The sequence below is a fragment of the Grampus griseus genome (assembly GCF_964374135.1).
Source record: "Grampus griseus genome assembly, chromosome: 16".
Taxonomy (NCBI): Eukaryota; Metazoa; Chordata; class Mammalia; order Artiodactyla; family Delphinidae; genus Grampus; species Grampus griseus.
In genome coordinates, this window is record NC_139010.1 from 66,765,849 (window position 1) to 66,784,590 (window position 18,742).

Below are 18,742 nucleotides of genomic sequence, written 5' to 3' on the forward strand. Positions count from 1 at the left end.
TTTCAAATTATTTCATGGGGTTCTGAATTCTTCATTCAATAAATATTTTAATTCTTTAAAATATTTTAAATACTTTAAACAGGATACAAAGATAAATCAGAAATAGATCCTTTCCTCAAGGAATATCAAGTCGCTTGGAGAGGACATACTGTGTACTTAAGTAGTTATGGTATAAAGTACAAAGTGGTGAGAAGGTACAGCTCAGCAGCTGTGGTAGTTCAAAGGAAGGATTGATTTTTCTGGTTTGGAAGGAATGAGAACTAGAGAACATATTCTTATGTATCTTTTATAAGAAAATTTGCTAAATACTTAGTAGAAAAAGGACACTTATGGTTATAGAAATTAGACTTCATAGTTTGAGTATATCCTATGGGAGACCTTATGCGGGAATTTATCATTTTGTATTATTGTGTCTTCTGGCCTATTAGACCATTGGCTTCTTGACAGTAAGAATCATATATTTTTATGTTTGTGCTTCCAGAACTTCATACATATAATGCTTGATGAAGCATTATAAAATACTCATTTGAAAATATTGGTTTAAAATTGGAAAAGAGTAAAACCTGAAATACTGTCATAATCCAGGATAATGTGTCCCTTTTTTCATTTGTTTTATGGAGTTTGTATCCAAGCACTGCTGAGATCCGGTATGATTCTGAAGTAATATTTACCATATGCCATAAGGCTTGTCCATAGGTCACAAATTATGACCACTGAGATGAAGTATTTTTCATCCTAAAGACAGTGGAATCCTGGGTAAAGACCCAAAGAAAATGAAAACACTAATTCCAAAATATATATACAGCCCTATGTTCATTGCAGCATTATTTACAATAGCCAATATGGAAGAAGCCTAAGTGCCCATCAATAGATGAATGGATAAAGAAGATGTGATTGGTATATTGATATATATATATATATACACACACACACACACACACATACACACACACACACACACACACACATATATATATAATGTTTATATAAAGGAATATTACTCAGCCATAAAAATGAATGAAATCTTACCTTTGTAGCAACATGGTTGGACCTAGAGGGTATTATGCTAAGTGAAATAAGTCAAACAGAGAAAGACAAATACCAATGATTTCACTTATATGTGGACTCTAAAAAACAAAACAAATGAACAAAGATAAAACAGAAACAGAGTCATAAATACAGAGAACAGACAGAGGGGTGTTGGGGAATGGAATTTTATGGCAGGAGCAGTGTTCTTGAAGTATAGTTATTTTAAAAATAAGTTAATTTTTAATTTTAAAATTCTCAGGGTAGCCCATGCTGTAAATCTCAGTCTGAGAGCAGGAGGTGAGATGACATGTCCCAGCTCAAACAGTAAGGCAGAAAGAGAAGCGAGTTCCTCCTTCCTCCATCTTTTGTTCTATTCAGGCCTTCACAGGATTGGATGATGCCCATCCACATTGGGGAGGGCAGTCTACTAAATACACCGATTAAAATACTAATCTCATCCAGAAACACCCTCACAGGCACACCCAGAAATAACATTTAATCTGGACATCTGTGGCCAGTCAAGCTGACACATAAAATTAGCTATCACAGGCACTAAGGCCCTTACAGCGACAGGGTTGCTGGAGAAGTTGGAGTAGGACAAAGGAATTTCCTTACAGCTTAGAGAAACCGTTGTTCAACTGTAGTGCAGAAACAACAATATTGTAAGGAAGTATAGCATATTCTGTTGAGTTAATAAATAATCATGAGGCCTTAAAGAATCCATTCTGAGGTGGGCAGAATACCTGGCCTGGCACGTGGGAATATCTGTGCAAACACAATAGGAAAGATAGAGCTTTTACTTTTGTTAGTGAGCAAATATAGCTTCCCAGTAGGACAGTAAATACAATCCAGATGGCTGAGAGCATAAGATCATAGCAGAAGGGGGAAAACTAAACTCAACAATTTACCATTAGTTGTCTTTCTACATTTTCCCATTTAGTTCAATAGTAATAAAAAGGATGCTTTTAGATTCACTTTAAGGTAGGTGAATTTAAATAATGCCAGTTTCTATTTGGACTTAATGTGAATATTTCTTTTTTATGGCAAATAATATGGAATATGAAAGCTTTTCAGTGAGCACTCCTTAATATATTATCTTTTTGGTTATTACTATTAGAAACTGTCTATCTGGATTCTATAAGGTCACTGTTGGGTGTTTAGATGTATTTTATGTCAGCATTTCTAGTAATACTCTATTAGAATCAAGTGCTATGCTCTAATGCCAAGACTATTCTTTTTCTATAAATTTAAAGTAGCAAAGTTTATATCACAGAATGTACTTGAATTATTTGTTTTTTTAGCTTGATTTTTTTTTTAACTTAAAAACAGTAAATGGAACCTTCACTGATAATTAGTAGTCTAATCTTGCAGGAAAGTTAATAGAACCACTGATTCCTTTTCCTTGAGCATTAATGTTTTCACTGAGTAAAGAAATGAGTAAGATTCCCCTGGAACAGAAATTATAAGTGAAACTTTAATTCTAATGTACACAGTGGTGATGAGACTGTTAATAAGTCCCAATTTCATGAAAGGTTATTTGTCAATACTTATCGGAGGTTAAATGTCCCTAACCCTTGACCCATCAATGACATTTCTAGGAATTTACCTTACATTTTACTTCCAAAACGTGTGCAAAGTTATATGTACAAGGATGTCTGTTACTGCAGAGTTGGTTATGATTAAAAAAACAAAAACAAAAAACCTGAAAATGGGGGATGACGATGGCATAATCATTCACCGTAACTATTAAAGAATGGCATCATTCTGTTTATACTGATTTAGAATATAATGTCCATTATATAATTATTAATTTAAAAACTAAGGTGTAGAACAGAATATACAATATAATATGAGATTTTCTTTAAAAAAGTGTGAACAAGGATGTTTCTGTTTCTATATGCTGAGAAAATGTATGAAAGGAAACCTCAGAAACTGTGATTAAATTTATTTCTGGGGAATGGTATGTAAATATGAGTATGGTTTTTATAATAATACATTTTCAGAGCTCAAGAATGTAGTATAAAATGTAAGAGCTGTAACTCTTAGTCACAAAATATTTTAGTACTATCAGATAACGCTAATATTATTTGTGTGTAATGGATGGAGCACTGGATTTAGAGTTAGAGGTCCTAGATTCATATTCTGGAACTGCCACCCAACTCGTGACAAAACTTTGAAGAAAGCCGGTCTTTAGGAGCTAATTTTCTCATTCTTTAATGAAATCCAAGTAAAGTGCTTAGCATCTAGTGAGTTCCCAATAGTATTAATTGTTATAATGTTGCTGAAATCTTCCTTGATTGACATGATGTCAAACTGGAAAAAATACCAGAAAGACAAGAAACAGGAGAAAGATGTAGTGATAAAAACATCCAGGCAGATGTATTCACAGTATTCGATTGAACTGTTGAACTTCTTGCCCAAGTGTTCTGAATTATTTTGGCATTGTGTGGATGTAGAAAATAGTGATAAATCAGTGTGTTTACATAGACCACTCAGCTGCTTATCACTCTTACCCTTAATTTCAGAGATACTACATGTGGTACTTCCTGAACGTTACTTTGCTTTAAAATACATGTATTTTGGGCTAAGTGCTGAGTACAGTGTTCCATATTTGGCAGAGTCAATCAAAAATCTGGTTTGCCCCTAAGTGTCCATCAATGGACGAATGGATAAATATAATATGGCATATTCTTACAATAGAATATTATTCACCCTTTAAAAGGAAGAAAATTCTGACATATGCTATAACATGGATGAACCTTAAGGACATTATGCTAAGTGAAATAAGCCAGTCAAAAAAAAAGGCCAGTACTCTATGACGCCACTTATATGAGATTCTACAATTTTCACTTGAAGTGACAGAAAGTAGAATGGTGGTTACCAGGGGTTGGGGAGGGGAAATGAGAAGTTATTTCTTTCTTTCTTTTTTTTTTTTTTGCGGTACACGGGCCTCTCACTGTTGTGGCCTCTCCCGTTGCGGAGCACAGGCTCCGGACGCGCAGGCTCAGCGGCCATGGCTCACGGGCCGAGCCGCTCCGCGGCATGTGGGATCTTCCTGGACCGGGGCACGAACCCGTGTCCCCTGCATCGGCAGGCGGACTCTCAACCACTGCGCCACCAGGGAAGCCCGAGAAGTTATTTCTTAATTGGGATAGAGTTTCAGTTTTATAAGACAAAAAGAGCTATGGAGATGGATGGTAGTGATGGTTGCATAACATTATGAATGTATTTAATACCGATGAACTGTACACTTAAAAATGGTTAGGAGGGTGAATTATATGTTACGTGTATTTTATCACAATAAAACAAAACTGAAAAAATTTCACAATATAAATTATTGGGGTGATGGGATTATCTAAGGTTCAAGTCTTTATAAATATTTACAATGTTAATAACTTCTTATTTTTACTTGATTTTTCATATTGTAAGTGTAAGGAAACCTTAATTTAAAAAACTGATATGCTGAAAGTTTAAGTTTCTAAAGTATGCCTAAGAAGAAAGAGGCAGGCATCAGAAGACTTGGATTCCAGTCCTAATCATGCTATTTATTAACTCTGTGTCCTTGATAGATTTTCATCTGTGTAATGGAGGTATAATTTTAGAGTTGTTTTGAGCATAAAATGAAACAATAGATTTGAAAGTGTATTGTAAACTAGAAGGCACTATACATAAAAGGGGCTACGTAATCTTTTTGCTATCTAGACTTTCTTTGCACAGTATGTTTTATTAGATGACATAAAAGCTCATCATACCAATTTTCTTAATGGAATTAGACAGTAATGGTAAAATGGAACACTTATTGTAAATCCAAGCTAACCACTAAGAAATCTTTTGGCCTAGCTAAACATGCAGACTATTATAGTGCCTGTGGTAGCATACGAGCTTATGACCGGAAGGCTCTTGAATTGCAAACAGGTTTTTATACATCAACAAAGACATTAATCCAAAAATCACATCACAACCCCAAATGTTCTTAATGAGATGACTAGCTGCATAACTGTCACCCTCCCTCTGTTCCAAGGCTTAGACCTGGAGGGAAAGCCTTAATCCTTGAGCTGACATAATTCAAAAGGGTTCTGATGAGCCTCACATAATTAGTTCCATGAATAAATTGCATACCCAGAGTGACTTCCATTTTGCATTTCCAAACTTTCTGTTCCTGGATTGAATGGTATGTTTTCTAATCAGCTGGTTCCTTTAATGATCAATTTCAGGCACAAACAGTAATACTTATAAAAAGCAGGAAAGTACAGGTGAGACCTAGCAAGATTTAAAAAAATTAGTCTCGGGGGCTTCCCTGGTGGCGCAGTGGTTGAGAGTCCGCCTGCCGATGCGGGGGACGCGGGTTCGTGCCCTGGTCTGGGAAGATCCCACATGCCGCGGAGCGGCTGGGCCCGTGGGCCATGGCCGCTGGGCCTGCGCGTCTGGAGTCTGTGCTCCGCAACGGGGGAGGCCACAACACTGAGAGGCCCGCGTACCGCAAAAAAAAAAAAAAAAAAAATTAGTGTTGACCTTTTATATTGGGAATTAAAATTATTTTGAAGGTTACAGCCCAGCTGAAATTGAGGATTTTTCCCCACTTCACAAACAATAGTGGATACAATTTTTAGAAGTAGGAGAATACCTTTCCTTATGCTTTGGGAAGAAATATAATTTTTTTGCAAAATAATTCCAGGCTTTGGTATAGAAAGTGAAAAATGCACTTTGTGGTTTAGGGTGTTAATTTGTTCTGACCAAGAGTTAACAGAGGCAATGGGAAATGGACAAATCAGATTTTTCATCCAGTCAACACTGAATAGATTCACAAAAGTATTGAATTTAAAACACTGGCATAAATTTAAAATCCAACCCTCCAACCCCTCCCAAGTGAAACTTGATGAAGTTACTTTATAGCTCACCTTCCTCAGAGGTACCCTCATCATGTATCTAGAACAAATGGAAAACTCTTTCTTTTGATTGGTTTTCTTCAGCTTCCAAAAGGACTGTTTGGACAGTGGCGATACTAATGGGAAGATAGAATTATAATCAGATTATTTTGGTTCTTTCCAGACCCATGTCTTTATTAGAAAGTTGTTTGGATTCCTGTGGTCAGTGTTATAAGGAAACACTAGGTTATTAACAGTGGTTAATAGGTTATTTCCAATGATTTCCTCAAGAGTTTCTTTGGTGGCAAAATCCTTTGATGCCTTTATTGATAAGAGGTGGGGTGAGGGTAGACACTCAGTGACACAGACTCTTAAGAAATCTGTGATACTTGCATATTCTTCCCTTACACCCCTAGCTCTCCCCTTCACTACCCCATCCCACCCAACACTTTTCTAATTGGTTATTATGTGACAACTAACCTTTCTCTGTGTATTACATTGTTGTTATGTATCCAAAAATAATTGCCAGTAATTTTCCCTAATAGCTTGCTCTGGAAACTTCTTCCTTTGAAAAGATGTGGGAAAGCATTTTTACTTAACCAAAAGGTGTCTTTGTTTTTTGCCACTAGATCTCTTTATCTCTCTACTCACAGATTAAAGAAAGATGTCTTCAATTTGGAATGTATTCTGTGTAATGTGGGTTGAACTTTGTACATAAACATGTCAAAAGAGATTAAATGTATTGTTTGGTTAACAGGCAATATACTATAATGAATGGTTCTACCACCTTAGAAATGGTGATTTTTGTGGTGTCTGTGTATGATGTTACTTTTCCAATAGTTATTTTTAAATCATGGACTATTACCAAGTACATTCTTGGGACATACTAATGGGACATGCCTAAAGCATTTAGAATATTTACTTCGAAGAGAAAAGATGTATACTAAAAACTGAGTGTGGTGGATATTACAACACATGGTATAAATATTGAGAAATGCTTGTGACTCACACGTGAAATGAAAACAACCAGGAAGGGATCAGTGACATGCCTGAAGGATTTGGCTGTAAAGTCTGATGGATATAGTGAACTGGAGGAGCACAAGGGTTTGTAAACTAGGTAATGACAGACTTTCTAGATGCAACTTTTAAGATAGCATCAAGTATATTCTCTAGAAAGATCTGTGCAGGTCTAGAATGAGAACTCTTCAGAATTTTATAAATCAGCTTTTATGAGATATTTAGGTGCAGGGTATGACCTTTCATGGTGAAAAATGTAGTTCCATTTTGCTCTTACTAGTTAATTTAAATTGCTTTTTAAATAAACTTATATAGAAATATGAAAAAGGGACTATACTTTGCTTTATAAAGGACTTTAATTTTGTCTGTCTTTTGGCTTTTGTTCCCTTTAATTCCACAACATTATTAATAATACCTACCTTTGGATTTGGGCATTTCCTAATGATTTTACCTGTATTCTTCCCATTGAGAACCAAAACATCTTGATTTTGGATTATTTTGTTTTATCAAACATATACTTGAGTTAATGGTGCCTAACCCCTTCTTGCTAATTTGAACCTCAGTGTGACTTTTTGATCCTAAGATTTAAGAAAATGATCCAATAAGCAGAATTTTTTAGACAATTAAGTTCTTATGCTATGATTATCATATTATAGAAGCACCTCTATATGCTTCATGTGTGTCAGCATATTCCAAGATGACTCTTTTGTCCCCACTTATCCCAGATGTCCTAGCAGAAGGCAGAAAAGGCAAGCTTTGTAGCCCCCCCCCCACAAGAATTGTATTTTGACTAGAGTGAGGGGTGGGGGAGTTGCTGATGTGGATAGCAAGTAAATCTCACCTCCCCACTAAGAAAATTGTCCTGTACGCCCAATGAATCTTCTTACTTTGGGTTGGTAGGATTGGGAGAAGAACATAGAGGAATCTACTTCTAGGAATTCTTTATTTTTATCTTCATTTCTTCAATGAGAACTGATGTGCCAGTTCACTGGTACTCAAATATGACTTTTCTTTGAAGTCATCTAGGAAGCTTAAAAAAATACTGATGTTTGGGTCTCACCCCCAAGATTCTGATTTAAATGGAATGGGATGCAGCCTGGGATTTTTAAAATCTCCTCATGTGATTCTGTTTTGCAGTAAAGTTTTAAAATCACTGCTACTATTCAGTACAACAAAACTAGACAAAGCAATTTTTAAAATATATCCTTCACAGTTGTGACTAGTTTAAGTTCAGAGAGGGCAGGAAGCTTGTACTCCACTGTGTCTCAAACATGTAAACTGGTATCTAGTGCAGGGTAGGCACTCAGAGAATACTTTTTGCTGAATGAAAGAATATGCTTAAGAGTTAGTGTAATTTATTTAAAGAACAAACCATTTAAGCATCAATTCTTTGAAATAATCTGAACTATAAGAACTTGTGATAAGTTAGTGATAAAACAAGGATCCTTTTTGTGTGTGTGTGTGTAAGAAAAACTGAAACTAGACATTTATTTTTTTTAATATATATAAAAATCCCTGCATGAATATAAAGTGCAAATAGGTTCTTATCATTCCCCTTAAGCCTATTTGCACTTGAGATAACCTCCTGGGGCAAAATGATTATCCCACTAAGGCTAACTCCTACCATGTGAAACATTTCCATGGTTTAGTTGTTTTCTCCTTTATCTCTTGAAAAAGATTTTTTTCTGCTTGCTGTATTCATGTATTTTGCTTCTCGTGTGTGTGTGTGTGTGTGTGTGTGTGTGTGTGTGTGTGTGTGCGCGCGCGTGCATGTGTATGTTTTAATAAAGGCTGTGCTCTGTCTCCTTTCTTCAGGAAACACCTTTTTTTCTGTGTGATACAGTCAGTTTTTGTCATTTCCACTTTAATGTGAACTAAGAAGTCATCCTTTTCCTGTGAAAAGGAAATTTCCCAGCTGTTCATAAATTGTGGAGCCTGTGGTGGCAGAGGGCAAAATCTCAGAAAGAGTTCCTTCTCTCCATTCCACATGTTTTTTTCATTGCTTTTTCCATACAGCTGATCTTTTCATTTCTAATGTGTACCATCTAATTGACAAGATGGTGACTTCCTGTTTGACTTCCTGTTTGAGAGTGAGCTCTGTTTTTGTGTGTCAGACCCATGGTGATAACACTTTGTAAGGATTGTGGCAACACTGGTGTGCTCTCCTCCTGTTGATTTAAAAGGTAAGCTGGGAAAATCAAGCAATTAAAAGGGGTATTCTTTTGAAAGTAATTCTATAGTGTTTTCTTGGTTAAAATGCTCACCGCTTCCTCCCTTCTCTAAGCACACCCATTTGAGCACATCCCTATTTCCTTTGTTTTGAACCTGTCTTATTTATATACGCAGAATTACCATTTGGAATATGATCTCCTGTTGATTCACCTGAGCACCTCTAATCAGCATCCAAGTATCCAGCTAACTGACTTTTTCAGTATCAAACCCATTCTAAAGTGCAGCTATGTATAAAATAGATAACTAATGAGAGCATACTGTATAGCACAGGGAACTCTGCTTAATGCACTGTGGTGACCTGAATGGGAAGGAAGTCCAAAAGGGAGGGGGTATATGTATATGTATGGCTATTTCATTTTGCTGTACAGTAGAAACTAACACAACATTGTAAAGCGACTATACTCCAATAAAAATTAACTAAAAAAAAATCAAGTGGAGCTATAGGAAGGATCTGCTGTACTACTGCTAAATTACCATTGGTCCCAGATATACCGTTGCTTTTGCTCATGCTGCTGCTAGTGCCTAGAACACTCTCTCACTGCTTCTTTGCTTGGCTAACTCTTATCCTTTTAAATTATAATTTATAAATCAAATATATATAATTTATAAGTCTCATAAACATTGTATATATTATAATCACATGTTAGCTCCACTATGAAATGCTCCCTTTTCCACCTCTGTTGCCCCGGACCTGGGTTAGGTGTCTTGTTTGTGAGCTTACATAGTGTCCTGCAAAGGATATGAAAGGAAATTCTATTTTTTTTTAGCTATATTTTGATGCCATGGAAACAACTTTCAGAAATGGGAAACTAAAGATCATTCATACAAATATGAATTTCTTAAGAGCCAAGGCTGGTTTTGTCATTCTTACTACAACCTCTTTCCTCAGAGGAGTAAAACCAACATAGGTTTTTTATTTGGGGACGTCATGGTTAAAGGTTATTCTTGTGGACTCTCAAAAATACTTGTCATCCATAGACTACTGATACTTCATCAAGGCTATTTGAATGGGTGTGTTCAACACAGGCCTGGTCAAAGGGTGAGTGTGTGCTGAATATGTGAAGGGAAGGGAATAGAATTGGGGCTTGGGAATATTTATACTTTTTAGATTGCTACTTCCTGTTCAGCTAAGGAGAGTCCTATAACTTTGCTGTTAGCTAAGGAGATAGTCCCGTAAGCTTGACAGATCACAGCTGTATCCTGTACTTTGTGTGAAAATATATTTGCTTTCCCTCCTGTTCATTTTTCTAATTTCCTAATATATTAAAGTTTATTCCAGTGTTGCATGGAGCAAGGGGTTGGATATATGCCCAGATTAGAATGTGAACATGAGTAAAATACTGGGTTAGAGGCAGAGAGTGAATTAAATATGGAATATGTGTGCTGCAAAGACTGAATGACAAGGAGAAACCCCTTCTGAATAAATTTTTTTAAAGAAGGTCCCAAGAACATTTAGAAGTTTTCATGCTATAATTGAAGCAGTTCTATTTCTTTTATAAACCAGACAATTCCTTTACAAAGAACTAAATACTTGCTCTGTATTGTAACTATTCTACCACTTTATTCTCTCTTAAAGCTTCAGAACAACCTCAGGATATTACACCTTTCATCTTACCATCCTAAAAATCTTTGATTGCCACTGGAACAATGCTAATTACCCAGAGGTCCTTCCTTCTTTGGGATTTATATTCTAATGTCTGTTACACTGATAAGTTGCTCTCAACAGTGCAAATTCATTTTTTGACATTAAACAGATAGCTTGGAAATGTTTTTCAGTATCTCATCTCAGTTGGGATGGAATGGTTCATTGATGATTCAGCAGAATGACAATCAACAAGTTCCATAGGAAAGAGGATTCCAATTTGAGCATTCTTTCCTTAATGGCAACTTTAACTTTTATGGTAAGAGTGGAAAGAGTACTGGCCTGAAGTCAGGAGATGAGTACTCTGTGTGACCTTAGGTAGCAGCCTTAGGGCCCTGAATTCTCACAGGTGAAAAGAGAGAATTGGACTAGATGACCTTAAAGGTCCCTTCAGGTGTATTTTACATTTTGGGAGCATTAGTTCTCTGCTAGAACAAAGTGCAGCTGTCTCTCTCATTATGTTAATGGCTATTTCTCCAGACACCCACTATATCATATGAAAGATGAAAAGAAGGTAAGCCAGTTGAGCTTTTTGATTTAGAAGGAGGAAGCCACAGTGTTCCAGATGGTTAGGCCCATCCAGCAGAGCCACAAACTACAGCCAAAGTAGACTCAGGTAAGGCTGATGGCCTCCTGACACTGTAGGTAGTGGACTGGTGGTAGGGGCTAATGGATTGACTTATTCAGTGACACTCACTTTTATTGGAGTAGGACATTGCAGAAAAGGATTGTCTTCTTTTTCACTTACTGCTAGTTGGCCTTGGGGAAGTCTAAGTGAGAGAATTGACTGGAGTTAAGCCTTCCTTTGGGAACACAGAATGAGAGCATCTTCAAGAAGTATTTTTATAAGGAGTGAAGCAAATTGGTGCTATACTTCACACAGAGTAAACTTCCTGTAATGCACATAGTTGCTGTAATACACAGATGAAATCCAGGTGCTTGTAGAGAAATAAGGAATATCCATTTGTATGGAGATCTACCATAGCAAATAGACTGGATTAATGAAGGATTAACTTTGCTTTTTTAAAATATATATATTTATTTATTTTATTGAGATATAATTGACATACAACACTGTTAGTTTTAGGTATACAGCATAATGATTCAATATTTGTATATGCTTTTTTTTGCTACAGAGCGGAGGCTTTTCTCTCTTTTAAATTGTTTTAATTTTTTCAAGTATAAGTTAAACATAACATAGAAAAATGCACAAATCATAAGATACTACAGCTTGGTGAATATACACAGAGTGAACCCTGTGTAACCTCACCTAGATCAAGAAACGGAACACCAGGAACACCCTGATATGCCTTCTCAGGCGTTTCCTCCTCCCTGCAAGGTAGCTGTAATCCTGACGTACCATAGCTTAGCGTTGCTTCCTTCTGAGTTTTGTATTAATGGAATTACTCACTGTCTACTCTTTTGTATCTGGCTTCTTTTGCTCAACAATTTTTTCCCCATGTTGTTGCATGTAACAATAGTTCATTCTCATTGTGTGTATTCCATTACATGAACATACAATAATCTACCCATTTTGTTGATGGCCATTCAGATTGCTTCCAGTTTTTAGCTATTAAAAACAATTCTGCCATGAACATTTTTGTGTTGTTTTTGGTGTTCCTATGTATGTTTTTCTGTTGAATCTGTTCCTGGGAGAGGAGTGGCTGGATTACAGGGCAGGTGTGTGTCCAGCTTTTGTAGATAATGCCAAACAATTTTCTAAAATATCTGTACTAATTGCACAAGGACTTGTAGTGTTCAGGAGTCCCAGATGCTCCACATCCTTGCCGATACTTGATATTAACAGCCTATGGTGTTTGTTTTCATTTTAACCTTATTGGTAGATAGCAGTATCTCATTATGATTCTAATTTGTATTTTCCTGATGACTAATGATGTTGGGCACTTCTTTATGTATTTATTGGTCATTTAGATACTCTCTTTTGTGAAGTGCCTGTTCAGATCTTTTACTAATAGGCAGAATTAGGGTGTCATGTTTTATTAGTACTGATTTTAGTGGTTTTGAAAATATTCTAGACAAAGGTAATAGCTCTCCCCTTCTGACCAATATAAGGATCTTAAAACAGTTTAACTCTTATTCTCCATTCCAATCTTATGTGATGGGGTTTTAGTTCTTGTTTTTAACCCCCTACATTTGTTGTTGGAATTGTTTTATATAACATTTTTGAAATTACTCACTTGTTTACTAGTTTCTTCCCTCACTCCTTCTTCCATCTCAGCTCTTCCTTCCAGTTTTAATTTCTTTCTGAAATTAATCCTTTGAAAGTTCCTTTAATGAGCTTATCGAACACTTTAGTGAGACAGTGTTTTATTTTACTTACTCTTGATAGTTTTGTTCGATATGCAGTTCTAGACTGACAGTTATCTTCTCTCAGCACTTTGTAAATATTATTTCTGTCTTACGACATATATTTATTTTTTCTTTTGACATCTACTGCAAATCTAATTGTCAGTCCTTCAGATGATTTGTCTCTGGACAGCTGTGGAAAACTTCTAGGCATGATCTCCTCGAACATGACCTCTGTCCTATTTCCTCTTTAGGAATTCCAGTACGTTGGACTTCTTTATTTTCTATGTTTCTTAGCCTCTCTTTTACATATTCCATCTCTCTGTGCTTCAGTCTGGCTAGTTTTTTCAAATCTGTATTCCAGCTTATTCTCTTTCCACTTGGGTCTAGTCTACTGTTTATTCCATTCATTACGTTTTTTTCAATTATTCAGTAGTTTTTCAAATCTATTGGTCTTTATAACAACTTGTTTCTTTCTCATGCTTCTAATTCTATCTTTAAGGATTTTGAACATGGTAAAGATACTCATTTTACAGTCTATGTCTCAGTATTCTGTTGTCCGCAGTTCTGGGCATGGGGGAGGTGTCAAATTCTATTCTGTTGTTTCTGCTGACTTTTGTTTAATGTGGTTAGTTTACGCATGTGCTTTGTAATTCTGAATTTTTAACTTGGCAGGATTTTATCTGTGGGAATCCTTAGGTGGCCCACTTTTGAGAGCACCTTTCTCCAAATATATGTTTCCTTTACGCCAGGTGTCTGTTGGGGGTGTAAGACCACTTCAGGTTATTCTTTTGGCGTGGGGTTTTGTGGCCCATGATGGTGTGTAAATTCAAATCCCGAGTTCTTGGGAGGATAGACCTGTTGTTACAGATTCTCAGGAGAGGTTTTTCTTTTCCCACTCAGTGCTCTGGAGAAGACAGATAAGGCTTTTTGGTGGTTGTTTGTGTGTGTGTGTTTTAAATTCCCTCTGTTTGTGGACAGATTGTTTTTTTTGTTGTTGTTGTTGTTTTGGTCTACCTTTTTTTTTTTTTTTAATTTTATTTATTTATTTATGGCTGTGTTGGCTCTTTGTTTCTGTGCGAGGGTTTCTCCAGTTGCGGCAAGTGGGGGCCACTCCTCATCGCGGTGCGCGGGCCTCTCACTATCGCGGCCTCTCTTGTTGCGGAGCACAGGCTCCAGACGCGCAGGCTCAGTAATTATGACTCACGGGGCTAGTTGCTCCACGGTATGTGGGATCTTCGCAGACCAGGGCTCGAACCCGTGTCCCCTGCATTGGCAGGCAGATTCTCAACCACTGCGCCACCAGGGAAGCCTCCTGGTCGACCTTTTAACTGAGGGTATTACCCTTCAGGATTCTGACTTTTGAGGGGAGGGTGGTGGCAGGGCGGTCTAATAACAACTCCCTGCTTTCTGGAAAGAACTCTCTTTCTGTCTACCCCTGTAAGTTGTGACTTGAAGAAAACCTGATTTCTGATTTAGCAGTTTTTTCTTCATAACACCGTTTTCAGAAGACTAGGCAACTTCTACTTTTTCCTTTTGATCCAATTTACCCTGGTAAATTGATTGACTATGATTAGGAATTCTTTCATAAGTTTTAAGCTGTTTGTATTGCTTTGTGATGTAATTAAATGTCTAGTTTTTTTGAAATTACTGAAATAAAAGTATTTCCGGGCTTCCCTGGTGGCGCAGTGGTTGAGAGTCCGCCTGCCGATGCAGGGGACACGGGTTCGTGCCCCGGTCTGGGAAGATCCCACATGCCGCGGAGCGGCTGGGCCCGTGAGCCATGGCCACTGAGCCTGCACGTCCGGAGCCTGTGCTCCGCAACGGGAGAGGCCACAACAGTGAGAGGCCCGCATACCGCAAAAAAAAAAAAAAAAAAGTATTTCCATGAGTATTTCTTAATAGTGGTATGATCTATGTAATGACTTTATATTGAGAGAGGTTTGCTCCTTTGAGCCCTATCTACAAATTTTTGTTGTTCAATCGAGTCAGAATGCTAAAGCTGCAGCTGGTTGCTCTGTTCTGACTGTACTAAAAACACTGGTCTAGGTGCTCTGATGGCTTAACTGGTTTATCAGGTACATCTTTTGTGTCATGACAAAGGCAAACACTTGACTATACAGTATCCCTTTTCCAATTCCTGTAGGAAGGTATTCATTAATGCCTAGACGAATGAAGAGATGTGATTAATGGAGTAAATCATCTGCAAAAAGCTTGAAATATCTCTTATTCAGCTTTCATTTCTGAGAGTGTAGCAAATGTAATAAATAGCTGTTAAACTTTAAATTGAAGAAAGTAATTTGCTTGTGGTAGAAGGCCTACCCAAAATCCGTTCTGTAATTTGTAGCCACATGATTGAAAAATATAGTAGTAAATGTATATTATCTTATTGCTTCCCACTTCCAGTTTTTTTTTTTTTTTTTTTAACAGCAACTCCAAAGGTACTGTTTGGACCTTCTTTTTCCCCTCCCTCTCCCCTTTTTATTTAAAACATCATGTCATTTATTATATTGGACCAGCAGGAATCAGTTTAAAGGACTTGAGAGCTGTTTTAGATTAATGGCTTGGCAACTTGGAAATAGCCCACTGGAGTCACAGTCCTGCTTATCTTGGAGTAAGTTTTTAAAACTCAGCCATTGAGAATTGTTTCTGTAAGCTGCCAAATCAAAAGTTGGATTGAAGAAAAACTACACTGATCCACACCCCCCCAAATTCTCATCAGTATACTTTGCCGGCATCTTGTTGTCTGAAGGATGGTGTAGTCCACAGGATAAAAAGCTTTATCATGACAATCCATAAATGACGTGGCCCTGGATTTACATGGACTTTATAGTGTTTTTCCTCAAAGGTCTCAATTTTTCATTTTCATATATAAGGTAGTTACTTCTCTTTTTCGTTTAATAGTTTTAAAAATGATAGCCATTTATTATATCCTACCTTTTTCTATATTAGAAAAACACCCCTTTTTCCTTCTCCCATTTGTAGGATTGCTCAACCTTTCAGTTAAACAAAACCAAAATTGTTCACTTGCTCAGTGTTCCACCCCCTTGAATAAGCCGCATAGCTCCATGTGGGTGTGCCGGCCTCAGACTGCTGCGACAGTTACATGATCCTCCTTATCTCTTGGCTCCGTAGTTGTCTCTTCATCTACTGTCTTAGCTCCTCCTTTTTCCTCTTCCACCCAGTTTTTATACTGCTCTAGTCACCTCCCTTCTCAAAGGCTCAAGAGCAGTTCTCATAAGGTTTTGTTTTTCCCTTTTCTCTCAATATTTTGAGGAAGTTACTTACACACTGTCCAAAGATACATGTTTCATTGCGAAATTCCTACACTAGGATTAAACCTCTTAGTTCAAACATTTTGCAGGAGGTCTTTATTTTCTTTTTTGTCAGAGCTTAGGTATTATATGTGTGAATTCATGAATATAAAGTACAGATAGTGCTTGCTTTATGTAAAATATGTGCTCTAAAAAATTGGCTGTATCCTAATATAATATATTAAATGCAGGGGAGATTACTATTTAAAAGAACCTGGCAAAGGAATCTTTAGAATAAAGAAGTCACATAATATAAGTAATCCTACTTTAATTTTTCTGTTTTAGATTTTTTTCACTCAGGCTGTCGTATAGTGTGCGTTGTAAATGATCTTCATAATACTCTCCATAAAAATGGGAGATTTGTTACTTATGTGTACTTTGATGTGGAAACATATCTTAAATTTTAGCTTTACGGCATTTTCACATCAATAGTAACTTGATCAAAATGGGTGGTCTGTTCTCAGCAATTTAACATGGCATTCTTTTCACCTTTCATCAGATTAGCCAAATTTTCCAACCACGTATGTATCAGCATCTTTCTGGGCCAGTGAACTTGAGCATTTAGGTGCCTTACAAACACAATGCTTGTGATCAGTTGTGTTTTTCTTTTTTTTCCTAGCCCCTCCCATTGAATCAACCATGCTTTATGCTTGATACCATTAAGGCTTTGAGCTCATAGGGTGTGGTATATCTGTGCCAGGTTGACCAAGTCTTTGTTTACTGACCTTTGTGTTAACCTAGGGCATTCTTAAGCCTCCTTTCATGATGATACGGTGGCAGATTGCAGTTGGACTGGCTTCAAGATAATTGGTCTTACTTATTTCTAAGTCATTGGTTAGTGCAGTGTTAAGAACAAGCATTGTTCCAAGAAAGGATATAAATGGCTTTTGAGTTTCTTTTCTTAGCATGCAAATCAAAAGATTAGAGTGAAAGCAAAAGCACATGGTACAAAACTGTATGGTTTGCTAGTAGATTGTAGGGTTCCTCTAGCTTAAATTATACGAACCACTGTTAAGCTGTTAACTAGTGACAATTTTGATTTCCTTTTTGTATTAATGGATCTGTAATACTTTTATTCAAAGTAAAACCATGTGATAAAGGACAGGTTTATTAAGTATGCTGCTTTGCATACCTGTCTGCCCCCCACCCCTCATACCTACTCATCCTTTTAAGACCAGACTCCAGTGTAACTTCTCAGGAATCTTTCATATTGGCTCCTTTCTGAGTTTGTAATACATCTATAATAATACAGTGTACTATATAAATTTTTAAGAAACTGTCTCTCCCTTCTTCCTCCCCAAACCCACTAAGTTGCTAGTATTTTAGAATCAGGGATCATGTCTCATTCATGTCTTGCATTCTCCAACTGTACCACCTCCTCAGTTGTAGCACATGATAGGTGTTGAATGAGTTGTTGTTCAAAGAATAAATGAATTTAAGCAGAAAAGTAGAGAAATTAGTTGATGAATTGACTAACCAACTTAAAATTTAAAGATAATTTTTTAAAATCTAAAATCAGAATAGATTAAAATCAGTATAGTATAGATTTGGCACAGAACAAGTTGATATCCTCCAACTTTAGTAATATTTGGGGGCAGGAAGTATGATGCAGTAAACTGAAGTGTCTCCAGATGCAAAGAAGAGATGTGTTTATAGGCTACTTTTGGTTTTGTGTTTGTTTTTATTTTAATTAAACCTCCTATCATGCTGTCAGTTTGCCTGAGGAAATAGAAAGTTGGCAAATCCACCAACCACCCATGGATACTTTCACTGAGGCATTGAGGAATGGGAGTGAAGATGGGGAGAAAATTCCTAAACCTGTCTCTTGCCCTGTCTTGGAAAGAGCTTATGATGGAATTTGGTGACTCAAAGCTGTTTTAGTTTTAGAGGATGGGATGTGGTTCTTGTCATGGATGGGCAGCACATGCTCTAGAGCAGCAGTCCCCAACCTTTGTGGCACCAGGGGCTGGTTTCCTGGAAGACAATTTTTCCACAGACCGTGGGGTTGGGGGAGGGGGATGATTCAGGCAGTAATGCCAGAGATGGGGAGCAGCAGATGAAGCTTTGCTCACTCACCCACCGCTCACCCCCTGCTGTGAGGCCTGGTTCCTAACAGGCCACGGATGCTAGACCCCTGCTCCAGAGCTTGATCTTGGAGAAGTGAGATTGTTAGTCCTGTAAATCCTGTGATTTGTCAGCTTGGCCTCCTACCTATCTTATTAGCAGTCTTTGAAGCTAAGTACTTGAATCTGGAAGGAAGAGAATACTTAAATGCCCCAAGATTAAAAAAAAATTTGGTATGTCTTTTTTTTTTACTGGGTAAGTCGTTTGAAATA

At 37.1% G+C, this 18,742-nt stretch overlaps 1 protein-coding gene across 7 annotated transcripts in view; it reads left to right on the forward strand.

Moving 5' to 3' along the window:
• The window catches only part of ADD3 (adducin 3), a 125,644-nt gene that overhangs the window by 44,153 nt on the left and 62,749 nt on the right, over positions 1-18,742 (forward strand). Inside the window, exon 1 of one of the 7 annotated variants that reach the window (XM_082673522.1) lies at positions 9,070-9,094. The exons of the other annotated variants lie outside the window; for them this stretch is intronic. The gene's annotated coding sequence lies outside the window, so the exon portion shown is untranslated. Of the gene's footprint in view, positions 1-9,069; positions 9,095-18,742 lie in introns of those variants that run through there. 7 annotated transcript variants of the gene reach the window in all.